General features: G+C 45.2%; 1 long non-coding RNA gene across 1 annotated transcript; it reads left to right on the forward strand.

Moving 5' to 3' along the window:
* Positions 1 to 896: 896 nt before the first annotated feature.
* LOC135917994 (uncharacterized) lies at positions 897 to 11,132 on the forward strand. The gene is made up of 3 exons (XR_010569496.2): positions 897 to 1,054; positions 8,379 to 8,508; positions 10,493 to 11,132. It is a non-coding gene; the product is annotated as an uncharacterized lncRNA (long non-coding RNA).
* The last annotated feature ends 7,903 nt before the right edge of the window (positions 11,133 to 19,035 follow it).

Below are 19,035 nucleotides of genomic sequence, written 5' to 3' on the forward strand. Positions count from 1 at the left end.
CCTGCCTATCCTACCAGTCGTGCCCACTGCCATTTCTTGCACGCAGCCGTAGTTGCAAGCTGCATTCCATGTGTTAATGCAGGGACCAGTGGCAAACTACGTACTTGCTTTCTAGGAGGTGCAAAGTGAAATCATTTGCAGCGGTGCGTGCGGCACAGTGAGGAACGACCCGGTATTTGGCATCGGGCTGCGAGAAGCTGGCAGCGGATTTGATGCAGGCTGACGTGATCCCAGACCGCGAGTTGAAATCCCGTCTTCATTATAAACAGCGATTGTCACTGTTCGAGCTCGTTTATCCGCACGATGCACGACGGACAACCAGTTCGTTCCGGTTTTACGCCGGTCTAAGCAGCGGAAGGAGAAGCTACTGGGGGAAAGAGAAGACGGATGCCGTCTGCGCCTGCCCTCGCAGCGGAGTGATACAGTTAAGCTCATTGTCCCTAACCAGCTATCTATAGGGACATATCTGGAAAGCGCGCGAAGACCGCGGTCTCGGCGCGTCAGTTTGCGCTGGGCGCTCGAGCTCGTTGGTGCGTCGGATGATCGGTGGGGTCGTCGGCAGTGGTTCGTCGCGCCGGGCTTTGCCGCACGTCGTCCAGAAGTGCTTAACTGGGTTGCCGGAATACGCGTGGAGGCCGCCACGTCGGAAATTGACGGAGAATTGGTGAGGATGCGGGACTTGGGCACTGGAAGACTTCGCGCGCTGTTTTCAAGCTCTCGCTTGTTCGCCGTCTGACGGGAGGGGCTCGGAGCACCGGAGACGTGCTGGGGACCGGCGAAAGTGACTGATCGCATGCTGCAGACTTCGAAACGGTATGAATATGCGTGCCTTTGGGAACCCGCAGTTTAGGCGGGAACTCTGGGAGGGAACCTATGGCGGCAACTTTTGGCGGGAAACGGACTCTCCGCACCATGGACATTCAGAAATGGACAGTGCGCGTCGTTTGCCAGTACCGAACTGTTTGCTGGATACTGTGGAACACTTGGCAATACCTCGGAATGACGAAAAAGACTGACTGCAAGAACTCGCTCCAAGCGGCGAAAGGCAGGAACGGTAAGTGAGGATGCCTTACACATCGCGGCGAGTTCAGGAAATCGTTTGTTTCTTTAGCGGGTACTTAGTGGCAAACTACGTGGAGCCAGTGTGAGCGGTGCATGGCAAAACTGAGGTATAGTAAGCCTAAATCCAGACAGTGGTTACATGAATACAGTCGGTAAAGTCTTAAACTGTGTTGAACGCGTGCGGAGGGGCTGTAGCTTCAGGCATAACGAAAAGGTAGCAGGGCTCTCCAGTTCGAGCCTTAACGTTCGCGGTTGTGGATATCGAAGTGCCTTCCCGTACCTCAGCCCCCTGGTCGAACGCAGTGCCGGTCACTCGCCAAGCTCGTTCTCGTGGAATCGTTGCTCAGTGGAAACATGGCGGACATGGTTAGCGCGGTGGAGATATTTTCCCGCGCAAACTTTCTTCTCCATCCTCGCGAAGAATGCGCGGGAAAACATCACCGGAACGCGCTCTCATTGGTCGCCCCGGGCACACGTCATCGGGGCGCGTCCCCGGGCTGACTTGATGCCCTCTCCCCCGAGCTCTGCACCTCTGCATGCATGCACTGCCGAGCGCGTCAGCTGATTGCAGGCTGGGCTTCGAAGACTTCTCGTTCTTGGTAGACCGCCACCCTGTCACGGCGGTGCACTATGATGTTTTTTTTTCTTTTCACTTGTAATATCAACTGCCGCGCGACGCTGATCCCTTTCTCGTTACATGTGTCTCGTTGTTGCTGTTGTATTGAGTGTGTAAAGGATGACTTTGATTACTCCAACTAAATATTTGATTGCTTTAAGACTCGTGTCTGTCGTGTCGTGTTTTAGGATCGTGTCGTAGATGCTTTTTTGGGAATTCTCAGTGCGGTCGTGGTAGCTTTGCTACTCACGATGTTTAGTTTTTTTTTTCAATTTCAGCATTCTTCAGGGCCGGTAATAGGGGGGGCTGGTAATAGGGGGTACCATGAGCCGCATCGTGTCTTTGGTTTGCAACTCGCTTAATGAGGCGCGTCACATGGGTCAGCGATGTTCGAAGTTTGGGGAGTGTCGCGGCTCCCAACCCGTCTTTATGTATGACAGGGCCGATGATCCGCAATAACTCCACTCGAGGTGTTTATATTCCGTGAAGTGTTACGGTCGGGTCGGATTGCTCGAAGGCGTAGGCTGGTGGTCTACCTCGATTTCTCGCTTTGAGCACTAGCAGTTCTGATTATTCGAGGGTGCATTGTAGCCCGTATTGGTTTAAGTAACGTTCGATGCGATTTACTGCTCCCAATAGTGCGTTCTGTTGTTGGCCCGTAGATGGTTCTTTCATCCATATCGTTAAATCGTATACGTAGAAGGCGGGACTGAGCCCTCCTATTTAATTCCTTTGGGTGATTGCATGATTGTGATATTGAAGAGCAAATGCGAGATTACCGGTCCTTGGGGCGGTTCCCTTGTTCGGCACCTCGAACTTTTCGGTTCTTAGGTTCCCAACCCCAATGGGGGCGGTTCTGTCTGACACTAAGTTTTGTACGTATCGGAACAATAACTGCTCTTAATAACTGCTCTTATGCCATAAGCTAGGGCTCGTATTTTTATATTGTATGTTCTCGTTTTTCCTTTCCCCTTTTTTTACGCCATGTATTTTTGCAACGCTTTCCAAATTTCTATTTACGATTCTTATTATCTTGTATACCATGTTTTGCGATGTTTTTGCCATGTTGTTGCCTTCCTTCTTTATTTCTCCTTGTTCTTTTCATTAATTATTGACTTCCAGATATTTAGCTTTGACGCTTTTTTTGAAAGTTCTTTCTCTGTACTTATAATTTTTTCCCTATAATCAACTATTGTGTGATTTGCCTCTGTATTTACCTTGCCTCTCCCCTCTGCAATGTACAACCGTACCTTGAGGGTATAATAAGTGAATAAATAAATAAATAAATAAATAAATAAATAAATATGGAGCACTTATGTTTTAATGCGATTAGCATTCTTTGAGAGGCGTTGGGTCTGTCTGTCTATACATGAGTTCAAGAGTTCTTTATTTGCATATTAATAAGGTTACAAATGGGGATTATACATACATACAGAGGGAGGTCCCATAGTCAACAGACTGTACAGGGGACCTCCCATTACAAGTGAGTAGGATATATAAATACAAAGCAGCTATATAAAAACACAAAAGACACCATATTAAGTTAGTCACTTGCTTACGCTGTAAAACATTAACGACACAAAGCACTTATTAATAAAATGATAACGATCACATTGTTATATTGAGTGCAAAAATTTACGAAGGTTTGACTTGAATGTGTAAAAATGAGAGGATATCTTAATATGACACGGTAATGAGTTCCAAAGTAGTGTGGCTGAAAAATTAGTAGTAAATTTACCATAATTAGTTCTAGGTTTTGGTAGTAAATAGCTGTCATGTCTGTATATGTGGCAGTTTTGATCTGATGTCCGGATCTACCGTGTAAAGTAAGGTACGCTGGTGCATTGGAGCATGACTTTTCGCTAGGGGTGTGCGAACATCAATATTTGCGAATACAAATCGTATACGAATACTGAGCTTCGCATATCGAATCGAATATCGAATAATGATATGCACATGAATTTGTCAGCAAGTTGGGTTAATTTGGTATGTTGTAACATTAAAATTGCGTTGATAATGTGAAGAAACCAGGCTAGTAGGCCCATACACTAAAAAAATTGTGTATTTAGCTGTTAACTTTGAAAATTGAGTTACCTACTAGCTGTCCTCGCCAGCCAGTACCTTATGATACCTCATCAAATGCCCGTAAACTCGGAAAAATTTGACAGTGTACCAGTCGTCACTCATCGCACTTGCGGTCAAGCAATAAACTCAGAATTTGGAGTGAAGATGAAAAAAGAAAAAAAAAAGGAAAGAAAGCACCCTCGCTGTTCATAGACCCGTGTTTCTTTCTACCGAGAAGCTAGTTTTTTCGCAAACTGAAGCGTTTAGTGGGTAAGTGCCCTTTACAGGCAAAATTTTGCTGGCATCACGAAATCGTCACAAAATTCACCACGCCATCGCTCCTACGTTCTTGGATTAGATAGGAACAAATACTGAGAAGCAAGTTTTCTCCCGCACAGCCAGCAATATATTCGACTTGATTCGAATATTCGCATTAAACCGAGTCTTCGAAGTGGTTCGAGCGGCCAGTCGCGCGGCAATTTTGCGTGCATTTGCGGGCTTCTTTCGCGCTCGGAAAAACACTTGTGTAGCACGTATTGAGCAACAGAGAATTGTATCGGGGGTTTTTCATGTCGCTCTACAACTTTACATCTAATTATAATATTTGGGAAGTTGATTAATTAATCAAGACATGATCTTATTAGGCGGAATGAAAAAAAAATAATTCGAGTATCTCCAGGCGACGGCAAACAACATTACCTTTGATCTGTCCAGCTACGGGGCATTCGCATATTTTAAAACTCTGGCTAAAGTTAGCTGGGACACACTGTATAAACGGGACAAAGTTAATCGTATCTTCTAAAGAGAAGGAGGTCGCCAATAAATATTTCTAATGGTAGGAATAGGCCATGCCTAGAGAATGAATATGTTTCTTATGGATACCTCGCTTCAAAGTGCATTGGGGCTTTTTTTGCCCTCGGGAAGAAAACCTGCAGGCTTCAGTACTCCTTCGGCAGTCGTATAAACCTTGTTCGAAATTCACATGAATATGTGTCTCAGTATTGATTCTTTCCTGTAGTGAACGAGAATAAAGGGGTTTAATGGAGAGGCCCGAATTTATTTATCATATCATGAGAAGCCAACGAACAAAGACACCAAGGAAAACATAGAAGAAATCACTTGCACTTAGTAACTGAACTAAAGAAATAATGAATTAATGGCAATGAACTGGGATGAAAAAACTTGCCGCAGGAGGGGAGCGATCCAAAGTCTTCGTATTACGCGTGCGATGCTCCAACCAATTGAGCTACTGCGTCGCAGTTCTTCCATAGTTTTTCGGGTATTAATGTTTTACTAGAACTAACTTTGGAAGTGTTATAGCCAGCGGCACCACCGTCCAGGGCGCTAAAGGCATAATATTTAGGTCCCTTCCCATGTTAACAACTTCGAAAATGTTATTCATTGGAATATTTAAAACTACGCATGGTGTTCTTTTTGCTAAGTTTATTTTTTTCTTTTTAAGGAAAAGAAGGAACCGATACAAAAGGCGCTTTGCCTGACTGGACCTGGGTTAGCAGTAGAGAGTTGGCACGGTACAAACTTCTACATGAAACACAGCAAATGCATAAAATATAACACAAAAATAACAACAGTAGTATGATAGTGATACGTACAAAAAACAACTAATCATTGAGAACGTTATCAAATTAATGTGGTATATAAATGCAATGCCGGGAACAAAAAAAAATCAATTTGCTATATGTACTGAAAATGGAGCTAATCATTAAAACGCTTTCATGCACACAAAAATAAATGTATTATCATTTAACATCGTAACTAAACTGCCTTATCGCAAGTAAAATAATAATGCAAGGTAACAAAATATTTATTGCGCAATTTTTTATCGGGGAACCGAAAGCGCGTTCGAGTGCTGGCGCGGAATGTGTTCTAGGCCCGGTCTCTTGTGCCCTCGGCAATATGGCCGCCGGTGGCTTCAGTCGCTCTCCTAGGCGGCCGCAGCGGCGGCCACTCCAGAAGCCTTATATACAACCGACTTAGTATTAACCTCTTTGCCTACGACGGGAGCTAAAAACTTGCTGCTTTACCATTTCCTCCTTTTCACTTCGTGCGGTTACTAGAGCCCCTTGTTGTGGACGATTGCGAAACACCGGCCGCCGCCGCGCCACCGCCGGTAAAACCCGAGCAGACGGCGACCGCACGTTGGGATCTTTGCGTAAGCAAACAAAATTCATGTTAGTTCCTCGTTCACTCTGCTTACTTATCACCGTAGCTTTTGCTGTATAAAAGCAACGCCATAAAGAAATAAAGGGCGCAGTTTGGTGAAAAGTGCCAAATGATTTCACCAAGCTTGCAGACGGTGTTCTTATTCTCGGCCAGACACAGTAAGTTCTTCTGTTCGCCCGTCAGGTTGGTGCTTACTGCTGCGTCCGTTTTTCAGTAAGTCTTTTGCCTTGTTTTTATGCTTTCATGCGCGAGCATGTTTTATTGAGCCTTACGACATGTTTATCGCCAAGTAGTGCACCATCACTTCATGCTACAATGCTCGCCTATAGAGTCAGAGAAAACGAGAGCCGGGCGTGTCTTTCAACGAAACACCTTCCGACGGCAGTCTGCGTGACCAGTGGCTAAGGCAATTTCCAGTAAGGATTAAGTGCCGTCAAGTTACCCTGTAGTGTTCTGTAGTGTGCAGTCAGCACTTGGACACTGTGGACACAGGAAACGCTTGCAAAGCGGCTGCTGAAGCCAGTTTTCGTGCCAAGCGTTTTCGATCAACTTAGGCCTAACCAGACCGTGCGGAAGCTACCGATTCTGTCTGCCGGCAGCAAGCAGCACCGATGGGAGTCACGTGGCTCCAATGGTATACAGTTTCATGGTTGGGATAGCTATACCGCGGTTCCTGCTCGCGAGACGCTGCAGGGTGCCTCCAATAGGAAAGGAAGCGACGTGCGAGCCATCTTGCTAAAAGAGGCGCTGGCTTGGCAATCCTCAGTAGGCTTAGCTGCGCGGCCGATGTCTTGCTATTTTCAGGAAATGGTAATTTTGCGAAAAATGAACCTGCAGAGTTTCGGGTGGTCTCTCTCTGAATTCCCCTTTTTGGGCTGCGTCGAATGGTGGAGACGTTCTGGCGTTTGGAGGTTGTGCGGGAATTTCAGGTTGAATTGAGAGCACATGTAGGGCAAGTCGGCTTGGTTGGACCTGGTTGGACCCCTTGCGCAGACTCGCGAGAGGGTGGAAGGAAAGAAAAAAAAAGAAAGGCGTGTGAAAGATCGAGTCAGTATTTACATGCAAAATGATGTTCGCTGTGTTGCATTGAAAAGGTAGTCTAGGAAGTTTGGTCAATATAATGTATATATGTAGCGCTTCTGATCTCAAGTGACGAGTGACAGAAGGTACGCTGGAGCATTGGAGCATGACCTTTCGCTAGGAGTGTGCGAATATCAAGATTTTGGAATACAAATTGAATACGAATATTTAGCTTCTATTATCGAATCGAATATCGAATAATGATATCCCCACGAATTTATTAGCAAGTTGGGTTAATTTCTTATGCTGTAACATTGCAAATGCATTTACAGTGTTGAAAAACTGGTCTAGGAAGCCGTTATACTAAAGAATTGGGAATTTAACTCATGTTAACGTCGAAAATGTGGTAATTCCCTCTAGGTGTCCTTCCCAGCCTGTGACTTTTTATACCGCATGAAAAGCCTTAAACTTGGAGGCATTAGACCCTGCGCTGGTCGTCACTCATCACACTTTCTGTCAAGCAATAAGCTTAGATTGAGTGACGTGAAAAAAAAAAAAAACAACGCGTCCTCGCTGTCCGCAAACCCGCGCCCATTCCCACTGAGAGGCTGGCCTTCCCGCAAAGTGATAAGTTTGATGGATAAGTGTGCTTTACAGGCAAAATTTCGTTGGCATCGCGAAATCGTGACGACATTCAGCCCAAAATCGCCGCAATATTGTTAGATTAGACTGAAACAAATTGTAAGAATGATGCTTGCTCCCGCACAGCCGGCAATATATTTCTTTTGATGCGAATAATCGCATCTATCTGAATCTTCGAACATTCTCAAATATCTATTTTTTTTTCTAATCGAATACAAACACCAAAAATAAAATATTGGATGATATTAGAGCTTCTCGAATATTCACACATCTCTACTTTTTTCCGTCACCGATGCATCGCTTTTCGCAAAGTATCTCTTTACGTATTGTACTGAAGAACCCTGTAGGCTGCTTCCTCGGCTCTCTCATTTCCGTGAGGAGCAGTGTCCTGGAACCCACCGGAATGTAATCGGGTGACTAGAACCGTTGGCTGGTTGACGAAGGTAGCCAGTATCTCGAGTCACATGATGATGGTTCCGAGTCCTGTTTATGTTTAGCGTTTTGGAGACCTGCCATTGAATTTATTTGCAAATACAGCCCAATGACCTGGCGGCTGCCGCATTATGTTCCGAACGGCTTTCTTCATTTCACAAAGTTCTGCCGTTGTACTTGACCTTGCGCTCTCAAGGCGGTACGAGGGCTGTTGGTCACTTGATGGAATAAAAACGCCACAAGAACTCTACTGGGTTGAGGAATCATCAGTAACGATATGGGTCATGTGATAGTAATGCTGGATGACATAGCAGAGGGCAGTTTGAAGGATACTGACTTGAGGCATGTTCTTTTTCAGGTTGGCTCCCGGTGCAGTTCTCGAAAATCAAAAGGTGAACCTGACCTATGGGTCAAATTCGATGCTACGAGATGTGGTGCTTGGCTTGGACGGCAACCGGACATCTCTGCAACACATATCTTCAACTGTGGTAAGCATTCCGCTTTTGCCGCGGCATGACGAACCTATCGAAAGACCGAGAGAGTCTCAAACAGTTATTATGTGCTGTTTTAAGTTTGTTTTATTCGTGATGAAGAATAAACGAAGAATGGGCGGGCAGCAGCGCAATGTACCGTCTACATTGACGGTGCATTGACGGTACAAGCACCATTGACTTGCTGTTGCTGCCCCATTGCGATCCATCTGTGTATCTGAATATATGACATATTGCGGACGTCAGGCTATTTCAGCCTTTTCATACAAAACTTCGCCTCCATCGCTGCCCCAATACCCAAATTACTTACTTCTGGCGTCACTTTCCGAGGCCACAACCTCTGTGTGGTCTGCGTAATGTTATTCTGTTTGACGAGCTCGAAGGCGCACCGACATGTGATTATCTGCTTTGGCATTTCGAGTGTAAGATCTAGTATACGGAAGTTAACCTCTATCTGCCCCATCGCCATTTTACGAATGTTAAAAAACAAGAAGCCTTACGCTGGTTTTCCACACTGAGGAACTTGTGCGGACGTCATTGTCGATGGATTCTTCGTCTGCAAGAATACAAGAACACGTAGCCGCTACAGTAATATAAGACTACAAGAATATAAGGATACAGTACGCCTTAGTTTGGGAAGAGTTGTGCAGTACACGTAATCTGTTTTGCCCACGTTTAACGAAATCACCGAAAAGAATGCCCTTTTCGTCGCAGTAAACGATAGGTATGGTAATTGCTTGAATTTCTTCCGCTTTGTTAAACATAAATGGCGCGACTGCATCGACTGTGTTTTTTTTTTGTTTATGCGTTGGTGCGTCATATGAAAGTCTCATTGTTTGTAAGAATACGGGAAATCGTCTTAGTCGTGCATATAAAGGTCTAAAAACGCTCGTCCACTTGACATTCCTTCTTCTTTGTGTTGTTCGGTAAGCATTTCTCGGCACCCACCTTGCACAGAATTTGCGATACCGAACACCTCCGTTACGATTGTGTAAATGGTGATGCGGCTCACAAAAAGAAATTGATCAGCCAGAGCACTAATTGTCAACCGTCGAACAAGTCGCAGTTGCAGGTTCACTTGTCCGACAATTGCATAGTTCTACATTCTGGGCCTGCCATACCGCTTTTCATCATTCAGATTTGCGCGGCGATAGTTGAAGTCAAGACACCGTTGTCTAGCCTTTACCTCACTCTTAAGGCCTCTAAACAAACGACAACTCAGGATTGATTTGTGAAGCGGATGATCTTGTTGTAGACAAGTTTTATCACTGCATGCATTTTGCAACTGCCAGGAACATCTCAAATTGCCTGCGCTCATAAAGCGAATGGCTATTAGACATGTATGTATGTATGTATGTATGTATGTATGTATGTATGTATGTATGTATGTATGTATGTATGTATGTATGTATGTATGTATGTATGTATGTATGTATGTATGTATGTATGTATGTATGTATGTATGTATGTATGTATGTATGTATGTATGTATGTGTGTGTGTATGTATGTATGTATGTATGTATGTGTGTATGTGTGTGTATGTATGTATGTATGTATGTATGTATGTATGTATGTATGTATGTATGTATGTATGTATGTATGTATGTATGTATGTATGTATGTATGTGCGTGCGTGCGTGCGTGTACTTCAGTATTTGTTGGGGCTTTGTAAAATATTTTGAATTCATGTGGAGACTCCCCTTCCAAAACTTACAGTTGAAGTAATCGTTAATGTACCCGGCATTTCTGCAAAAACATTTAATAATTTGTAAAAAATTATCTATGGAGAACACAATTATAGTCTTTCGATGGTCACGTTCAAAACGGTTGCATTCTGGTTGCTAGCAGACTAAATGCACTGCCTCCATATATGGCAACCACGCATTATGTGAACACTTACATTGCTTTGCTGCTTTCTTAAACTTGACCTTTTCTCCGCTTCATCTGACGCGCTAATAAATCTGGTCCCAAAATTTTCAGTGGCAAGTGGAGCCGAATGGACAACTTCAAATGAGCATGACTGAACAACGCGGATAAAGAACTGGCTTCTAGCTACCAGCTTCATCGCATCCCATCGCAGAGTGAGTGTGCGAGGTCAGTAGCCTCGTGGCGAGGGTGAAATGCGTTCAAGGAACCGCTTGAATACATAATATTGGCATTAGCTGAAGCTTGACATGGCCAATAACTGAAAGCAGCTAGACATTCCATACCAGATTATCAACAGTGCACAGTAGTGTACAATTCGGCCTCAGGTTCCTTGGAGCATCACCACTAGAGGTCTTGTCAGTGACGGAAACGTGAGGAGCTACGTTGCGTATTAGTTTCAGGTTGAGCGCACCTCGGGCAGCGATAGCAGATAGGGTTTGCACCTTACGTTTGCGTTACGGACAGCGGCCTGTTCCGAATGCACTTGCAACCAAGTCCTTTTATCGTGTCAAGGAATGCCCGCGCGCGAAAAGTGCTCTTGATCGATAAATTGACCCTAGTCGCAAAAGGCATTCGGAATTCTCGCCCACCACATCTAGCAACCCCGAAGAAAGGACGTTGCCTACGGTCTGCGACACATCGCACTTCCGTTGCAGCAAAGGTACTGTGACTGACCATTTACCGACAAATGCTGTAATTATGAATAACAACGGGGATTTCGGCTCATGGACTGTTTACTTGGCTGCAACCTCTGTGGGATATAAGACGTTTGTGCTAACTTTATTAACAAGTATTCCGAGCCTTATGTTTTTGCAGGTTGGCGTCCTCATTCCAAACACAGTTCCAGTAAGGGCATCACAGTGCTCTGCTATTTTCGGACATAACCGTTCGGGGTCCGTGGTTGTGCTTCGATCGTCGGCGACTCCTGCCAGCGCCATTCCGTTGGTTGGGACTTGTCAGGTGATCTCATCAGTGACCGTGTACACTTTTCAATAAGGTGTTTGCTTTCCGAATTTTCGTCAATGGACTCATCCTTGAATTTTGCATGTTTTAATGGCAGCTGCACATTTCCCGACAGCTTGGTAACAGAAAATTACCGGGGCCTGTGGACGGACTTGAAAAACAACGTGAAAGCTTGGTCACCGTGCAGAAGAGATTATGTATGCAGGGCAGTCACTAGTGTTGAGGTTGAATTTCATCCAGAGTGCATAAGTTAGACTGGTCACCCTAGTTTTACTAAGTTTACTATTTTTACTATCCGTGCGTTTCTCATGACCTCCGTTGAACTGGATTTCGATTATGGATAGGTCGATCCTCAGGTCTTCGTGTGTATTTAGTCATCTTATTGATTGTATATCCTCAGCGAAGGTGCGGTCTGGTGTGGAGTCGTCACAGACGCTATTGCGTTGGCGTGTGGGAGTTATTGGGTCCGTGACTATGGTTGGACCTTCCTGTTGGTTGTGGAGCTATAGATTCTTGCCTTCGGTGTTGACCTATTTGTACCCCCACTTGGTGTGAGCAGCGTTGAAGTCTCCAGCTATCATTACATTCCGGTCACCTGCTATCTCGAGCGTACGTTTGAATAGCGTTAAGAATCTGTCTCTTGAACTTTGGTCTGCTGAATAAGTTTAGAATATATTTGTCTTCGTTGATGGTATCATTTCTATTAGTACGTTGTCTATGTCTTTGACTCGTGTATTATGTTGTCCAACCGTACGGTCTCTTCAGACTAGAGTGGCAAGTGCCTAAATTTCGGCTGCGGCATTGCCCATGGTTTTGTATCCTGATTGTCTGCCGGGACCATTCGTTTGTGTAGAATTATTACGTCTGTCTTGTCTTTCGTTTACAGGTATTGATAGAGATTCGCCTTTTTATTTCGGTAACTTCTGCAATTCTATTTCCATATGGTATATCTACTTTTTCTTTGTCCATGATTATGTTGTGATATTAGAAGCTATCGGGTCTAGTGTTGACGGCTTGAGCAGAAAGTCAGACTTGGGCATTTTCGGGACTGCTCCCATTTCCTTTGCCAGGGCTACATAGTCGATTGTTTTTTCTAACCTCCTTACTCTTGCTTTTATATTCTCAAGATGTATGGGTTGTAGTTGTGCGACTATGCTGACCATGACAGCCTCAATTGATTCTTCCATCTGGCTGATGTGCTTTTTTATCTTTTACTCAGGTCTTGGTTGATATTATGCTAGATGTTCCCTTCTGATGCTTGCAGTTTTAGTTTTCTAGGGTTTGGTTCTCTGTGTGGATCTCTGTGGTGTTGCGTTTAAGTGTTGGAGTAATACTGTTTTCTTCCATGTTCAAATTCTCGCTATCCGTTGTGTTTGTTGTACCAGCATTCTATTTTCGTTTTTCAACTTTTTTATGAACTTATTTTAATCCCTGATTCTCATCACTCAATACTATCATTTGTTGTTTCATTGCTGCAACGACCTCTTTTAGCTGTGCCAGATGTTCCTCTAGTTTATAATTACCTATAGCTTCAGCCTACGAGCGCTTCCGCTTGACGGTGCTTGGCCAGCTCACCGTTAGTGTTGGCGTGGTGCCTCTAAAAATCTGGGGTTCCTTTGTCTTGGACCAGGCTTTGCTCCTGGACTTGGATCTGCTACGCCCTTCACTGCAAGGTTTCGAAGGGGGTTCCGGGAGCTTAGGCGTTGCGACTCATCTTGCGTCTTGTAGTTTTCTTGTTCTTTGTCTCTTTCTTGTTTAATTCTTTCCCAGCGACGTTTCTTCACCAGGAAGGGTATCTTGTACATTGCCTTGCATTCTAGATCTGCTGTAGCGTGGTCGATACAGCATAACTGACAGTTAGCCTGACATTCATGGTTTTCGGGAGGGTCCGCAAACCCGCATCTTCGGCAAATCTTGTCGTCGGGGTAAGGACACACGTCCGCTCTGTGTCCGAATCATCTGCATTCGTAGCACATGTCCAATTGTTTCTTGTACGGTGAACAACGCAACAAGGCCTCCCCGTATCACCCGTATACTGGGACCTTGTATCCGTCGAACAGCACAAACACGTTTCTTGTGTTGCGTAATCTCTTGCCCGCGATTGCTGCACGATTTCCTGTTGTTAAAGCTTTCCTCACGATGTCTGGTGCGCTGTCTTCCAGTGGTATGCCTCGGGTCACTCCTTTGGATGTATTGATCGGAGCGCTTCGTAAGCGCTGGCATCATATTCCTGTGTGTTCGTCCTGATGCAGATGATCTTGTACTTGTCGGCGTGTTCTGTTGGAGTACTGATCACTATTATGTTCGGTTGATGGTTGATACATATCTTGTCTTAATATTGAGCCCTTTTAGGTAGGCTGGCCGCATTGATGATGCTTTGGACAATTTGGCTGCTTGTGTAGTCGGAGACTTGAAAACCCCCTCTTGGTCTTACTATTATCTTGTATTGCTCCTTGGGTAGGTACGGCATTCTGCTGGCCTTGGTGATCTGTCGTATGCGCCACTATATCTTCTTGGCTTCTCGCGTCGACTGGGGTGGCACGCGTTGTCGCTGTGGCGTTGATTCCTTGGTTTTACGGTTATACGACGTATAACCGCAGACGCCAGCCTTTGCTATCCTCGCAGTCTGCCTGCATAATGTTTTCTCCTTAGACGGATACTTCCATGTTGCTAAAATTCCTGGCCGGTACGCGAGCGCGAAGCTACGTCGACAGTGAGTCGGCGAAGCTGTCGACAGCTGTCGTCGCCGCGAAATTTGGTAAAAAATTGGTCCTCCTACCTGAACTAGCTTTCACAACAATCGCACTGACTTGCTGCGTCATCTGTGGTATGCCGACACATACGTGATCTTACTTATGACGAACGCTTGGACGATTCTCATGACGCTTGCTTCTTTTATTCCCTCGTGCGTGTTGGTGATATTATTGATCAAGCGCATCGTCAAAGAAACGTTGGCTTCGATTTCACCGTTGGAGCGTTTGGCTTCTATCATGAATCGCAACACCCTTATCTTCTCGAATTCGGATATAGGTTTTCGATGTTGGGTCATGAGTTGTATGTCTCTTTAGGTTTGTTGTCGTTCTTGGGAGGTCTCCATTTAGCGTTGGTCTGTACAGCAACAGCTCAGATATGTCGCACGAGCATGTTATACCGGTGGCTTCTAGGTATTTCACGACATTTTCAACGGCTTCTTGTAATGTCATTTCAATGCACAAATCACTGCAATCGTTTATCCGTAGCGGTATGTCGTCTCCATAGAGTGTGTGTTTAAGACCTTCGATTCATTGTAGTTTTCTAGGACGACCAATCAGAGCCAGGTTAAAGAGGATAGGAGATATAATCGATCCCTGTGGTATGCCTGCACTGCCAATAAGCACTTTTTCGGACATCAGATCTTCTACCGGGATTTTTGCCTCTCTATCCGTTAAGAAGTTTCGTATATAGTTGTATGTCCGCTCGCCCAAGCCAAGGTTGCCGATTTGGTGCAGTATGGTTTGGTGTGCCACCTTGGGTAATGCCTTCTTGAGATCTAGCCCGAGGATGGCTCGAGTCGATCTCCCTGTTTCGTATATTACTTGGTGCTTCTGTTGCAGCATGGCGTCTTGTGTAGACAGGTTTCTTCGGAATCCCATTATTGTGTTTTGGAGCAAGTCATTCTCTTCTATGTTGTTGATGAGTGGCGAAGCAGGCACACTCCGTTATGTTGCCCACGCAGGAAGTTAAGGATATGGGTCTTAGGCTCCCGATTTGCAGTTGTTTGCCAGGCTTTTGAATTAAGATGACTTGTGCAGTCTCTCACTGCTTCGGTACCTTTGCTTGTTTCCAGCACTGGTTGATATATTCTTTTAGTTTGACAATGGACGCATCGTACAGGTTTCCGACTGTTTTGTTGGTAAGGGCGTCTGGCCACTGTGCCGATTTGGTTTGAGTTTTTGCAGGGCTGCTGTTATTTGTGCATCGCTAGACTGTTCATCGAGGTCAGAGGTCTGTTCCCCTCGTATTCGGAATGAATCCACGGCGATGCCTGTCATATGTACTTGAGTTCGACCTTTTTCAAGAATTCCTGCTCTTTTCCTTTATACGCGTATAGTATCTTGTGCTTGTTTTTCCTGTGCACCGTTTTTTTTCTCTCTGGGTTAAGGAGATATTTGAGTAACATCCATGTCTTGCGCGGGCTCAGTTGCTGATCCATCTCTGTACATAATTTCTCCCGTTGTCGTGTTGGTAGCTGTTGGACATATTGTTCTATTTCTTCGTTTACTAAGGCGATCTTCTTCCTTAATCTCTTATGTTTCTGCGTTTTGCATCGTTTCAGCAGCCTTCGTTTGGTCTTCTACATGTGCGAGGGCCTGCTGTCCATCGCTTCCAGTTGAGCCTCTAGCGTGATCACCTGCGTTGATTAGGAGATGTCTTCCTTTAGGTTGGTTGTCCAATGGTCAATGTCTGTAATTTTTTCTATGTTCCTTTCTTCCGTTATTTTCCTGAATCTCATCCAATCAACTAATTCGAGTTGATTACTCGTGCGTTTGTCAGGACCTCTGGTGAGCTGCATTTCGGTTATGGAGGGGTCGATCATCAGGTCTTCGTGTGTTATTTGCCATTTTATTGATTGTATATTCTTACTCATGGTTAGGTCTGGCGTGGAGTCGTGAATGACGCTATTGTGTTGCCGTGTGGCCGTTGCCGGGTCTGTGACGAGGGTTAGACGTTCCTGTTGGGAGTCGAGCCATAAATTTTTATCTTTGCTTTGGGCATACTTGTACCCACAAGTGGTGTGGGCAGCGTTAAATTCTCCGTCTATTATCACCTTCCGGTCACGTGCTATTTTGAGCTTGCGTTTGAATAGTGTTAAGAATCTGGGTCCCTTGAACTTTGGACTGCTGTATACGTTCAGAGTATATTTGACTTCTTTGATGGCTTAATTTCAATAAGTATGTTGTCTATGTCTGTGACTCATGTATCATATTGTACAACCGTACGGTGTCTTCTGACTAGGGTGGTAAAAGCCTAGGTTTCTTTTAGGTCACTACCTATGGGTTGGTACCCTGATAGTATGCCGGGACCATTCGTTTCTTGTAGAGTTATTACGTCTTGCTTGTCCTTAGTTTTTAGGTATTGATACAGATTCGCCTTTTTATTTCGGGAACTTCTGCAATCTCAATCCATATGGTATATCTACTTTTTCTTCGCCTGGCCATGATTATGTTGCGATATTAGAGGCTGTCGGGCCTAGTATCGACGGCTTGTGCAGTAAGGAAGACTTGGGATTTCCCTGGACTGTTTCCATTTCCTTTGCAAGGGCTACAGCGTCGATTGTTACTCTTGCTTTTATATTCTCAAGATGTAGCTGTACGGGTTGTAGTCCTTTTCCGACTATACCGACCATGGCCGCATTAATTGATTCTTCGATCTGGTGGATGTGCTCTTCTTTTTATCGAGTCGGGGTTCAAATTCTGCTAGAGTTCCTTTCTGATGCTTGCAGCTAGTTTTCTTGGATTTGGTTCCCTAGTCCTCAATAAAGTCTGCGGTCTTGCGTTTAAGTGTTGCTGTATCGCGGTGTTCTTCCATGTTCACACTCTCGCTATCCATTGTGTTTCTTGTACCTGCATTCTGTTTTCGTTTTTCAACTGGTTTATGAACTTCTTTTAATCCCTGATTCTCATCACTCAAAACTACCATTTGTTGTTTCATTGCTACAAGGATTTGTTTTAGCTGTGCCAACTGTTCCTTCAATTTATGATTAGCAACAGCCTACGCCTTCGCGCACTTCCCCTTGACGGCGCTTTCCTAGCTCACCGTTGGTGTTGTCGTGGTGCCTCCGGAAATCCGGCGAACCTTGGTCTTGCACCTGGCTCTGCTCCTGGACCTGGATCTTCTACGCCCTCCTTTCGAAGGTTTCGAAGGGGGTTCCGGTCGATTCTTCAGAATGCTTCGGTGATGCGGATCATCTCGTGTCGTGTAGTTTTCTCCTTCTTTGTCTCTTTCCAGTTTATTCTTTCCCAGCATTGTTTCTTCACCAGGAAGGGGATCTTGTACGTTGCCTTGTATTCTCGATCGGCTGTAGGTTGATCCATTTAGTAGAACTGACACCTAGCCTTGCTTTGAAGGTTTTCGGGATTGTGCGCCAATGCACATCTTCGGCAAATGTTCTCTTCGTGGTTAGGACTCACGTCTGCTCTGTGTCCTAATCGTCCACAATGGTAGCATATGTCCAGTTGTTTCTTTTAAAGTAAACACCTCAACAAAGCCGCACCGTATCTCACGTAGCTTGGGACCTTGTATGCGTCGAACACCACAATCAGGTTTGTTGCGCTGCCCATTCTTTTGGCGACGATTGCTGCTGGATTTCTTGGAGTTATTACTCTTCTCACGATGTCTGGTGCGCTGTCTTCCTGTCGTATGCCTCGGATCACTTCATTGGATTCACTGTCTGAGGCCGCTTCGTAAGCGCTGGCTTCATATTACTGTGTATTCGTCCTGATGCAGACGATCTTTTTGTACTTGTCAGCGTGTTCTTGTGTGGGAGTACTGATCACTGTTATGCTCTGGTGATTGTTGATACCTACCGTGTCTTGCTCTTGAGCCCCTTCAGGTAGGCTGGCCGCATTGATGATGTGTTGGACAACATGGGTTTTTCGTGTAGTCGGAGACTCGGAAACCCCCTCATGGTCTTACTATTATCTTGTATTTCTCATTGGATAGGTATGGCATTCTGCTGGCCTTGGGGATCTGTCGTATACGCCGTTATATCTTTTTCTTGCCCTCTCGCGTCGGCTGGGGTCGCACATTTTGTGTTGTTACTCTCGCGTTGATTCCTTGGCTTTACGTCGTACTACCGGACGCCAGCCGGTGCTATGCTCGTAGCCTTCCTGTGTAACGTCTTCTCCTTCGGCCGATACTTCCATCTTGCTAAAATTCCTGCTCGGTACGCGCGCGGGAAGCCACGTCGACAGAGATGCGGCGAAGCCGCCGACGGCTGTCGTCTACGCGTAATGAGGCCAAAAATCGGTCCTACAACCTGAATTATGTGTCAGGACGATCGCGGTGACTTGCTGCGTCATCTGAGGTATGTCCACACATTTGTGATCTAACTTATGGTGAACGTCTGGATACTTCTCATGACGCTTGCTTCTTTCCCCCGTTACTCTTGGTGATTTTGTTAATCAAGCGCATCCTCTGAGAAACTTTGGCTTCGATTTTCGCTTTCTTGATCATATCCAACATCCTTATCTTCTCGACTCTGGGTATGGGTTTTTCATCTTGGGTCATGAGTTCTATGTCTTTGTAGGTTTGTGTGTTGTGCTTCTTGGGAGGTATCCCTTTAGCGTTAGTACGTACAGCAACAACTCAGATTTTTCGGCACAGCATGGCAAACCGGTGCCTTCTAGGCATTCCGCGACTGTTTCAACTGCTTCTTGTAGTCCCTGCTCAATCCATCCATCACTGCCCTAGTTTATCTATAGCACGATCTCGTCTGCATAGATTGTGTGTTTAAGTGCTTCGATTATTTGTAATTTGCTATGACGACCAATCAGAGCCAGGTTATGGAGCATAGGCGATATAACCGATCCCTGCAGTGTGCCTTGTACTGCCAATGGGCACTTCCTCGGACGTAATATCTCTTACCGTGATTT

The sequence above is a fragment of the Dermacentor albipictus genome, chromosome 9, assembly GCF_038994185.2.
Source record: "Dermacentor albipictus isolate Rhodes 1998 colony chromosome 9, USDA_Dalb.pri_finalv2, whole genome shotgun sequence".
NCBI classification, from domain to species: Eukaryota; Metazoa; Arthropoda; class Arachnida; order Ixodida; family Ixodidae; genus Dermacentor; species Dermacentor albipictus.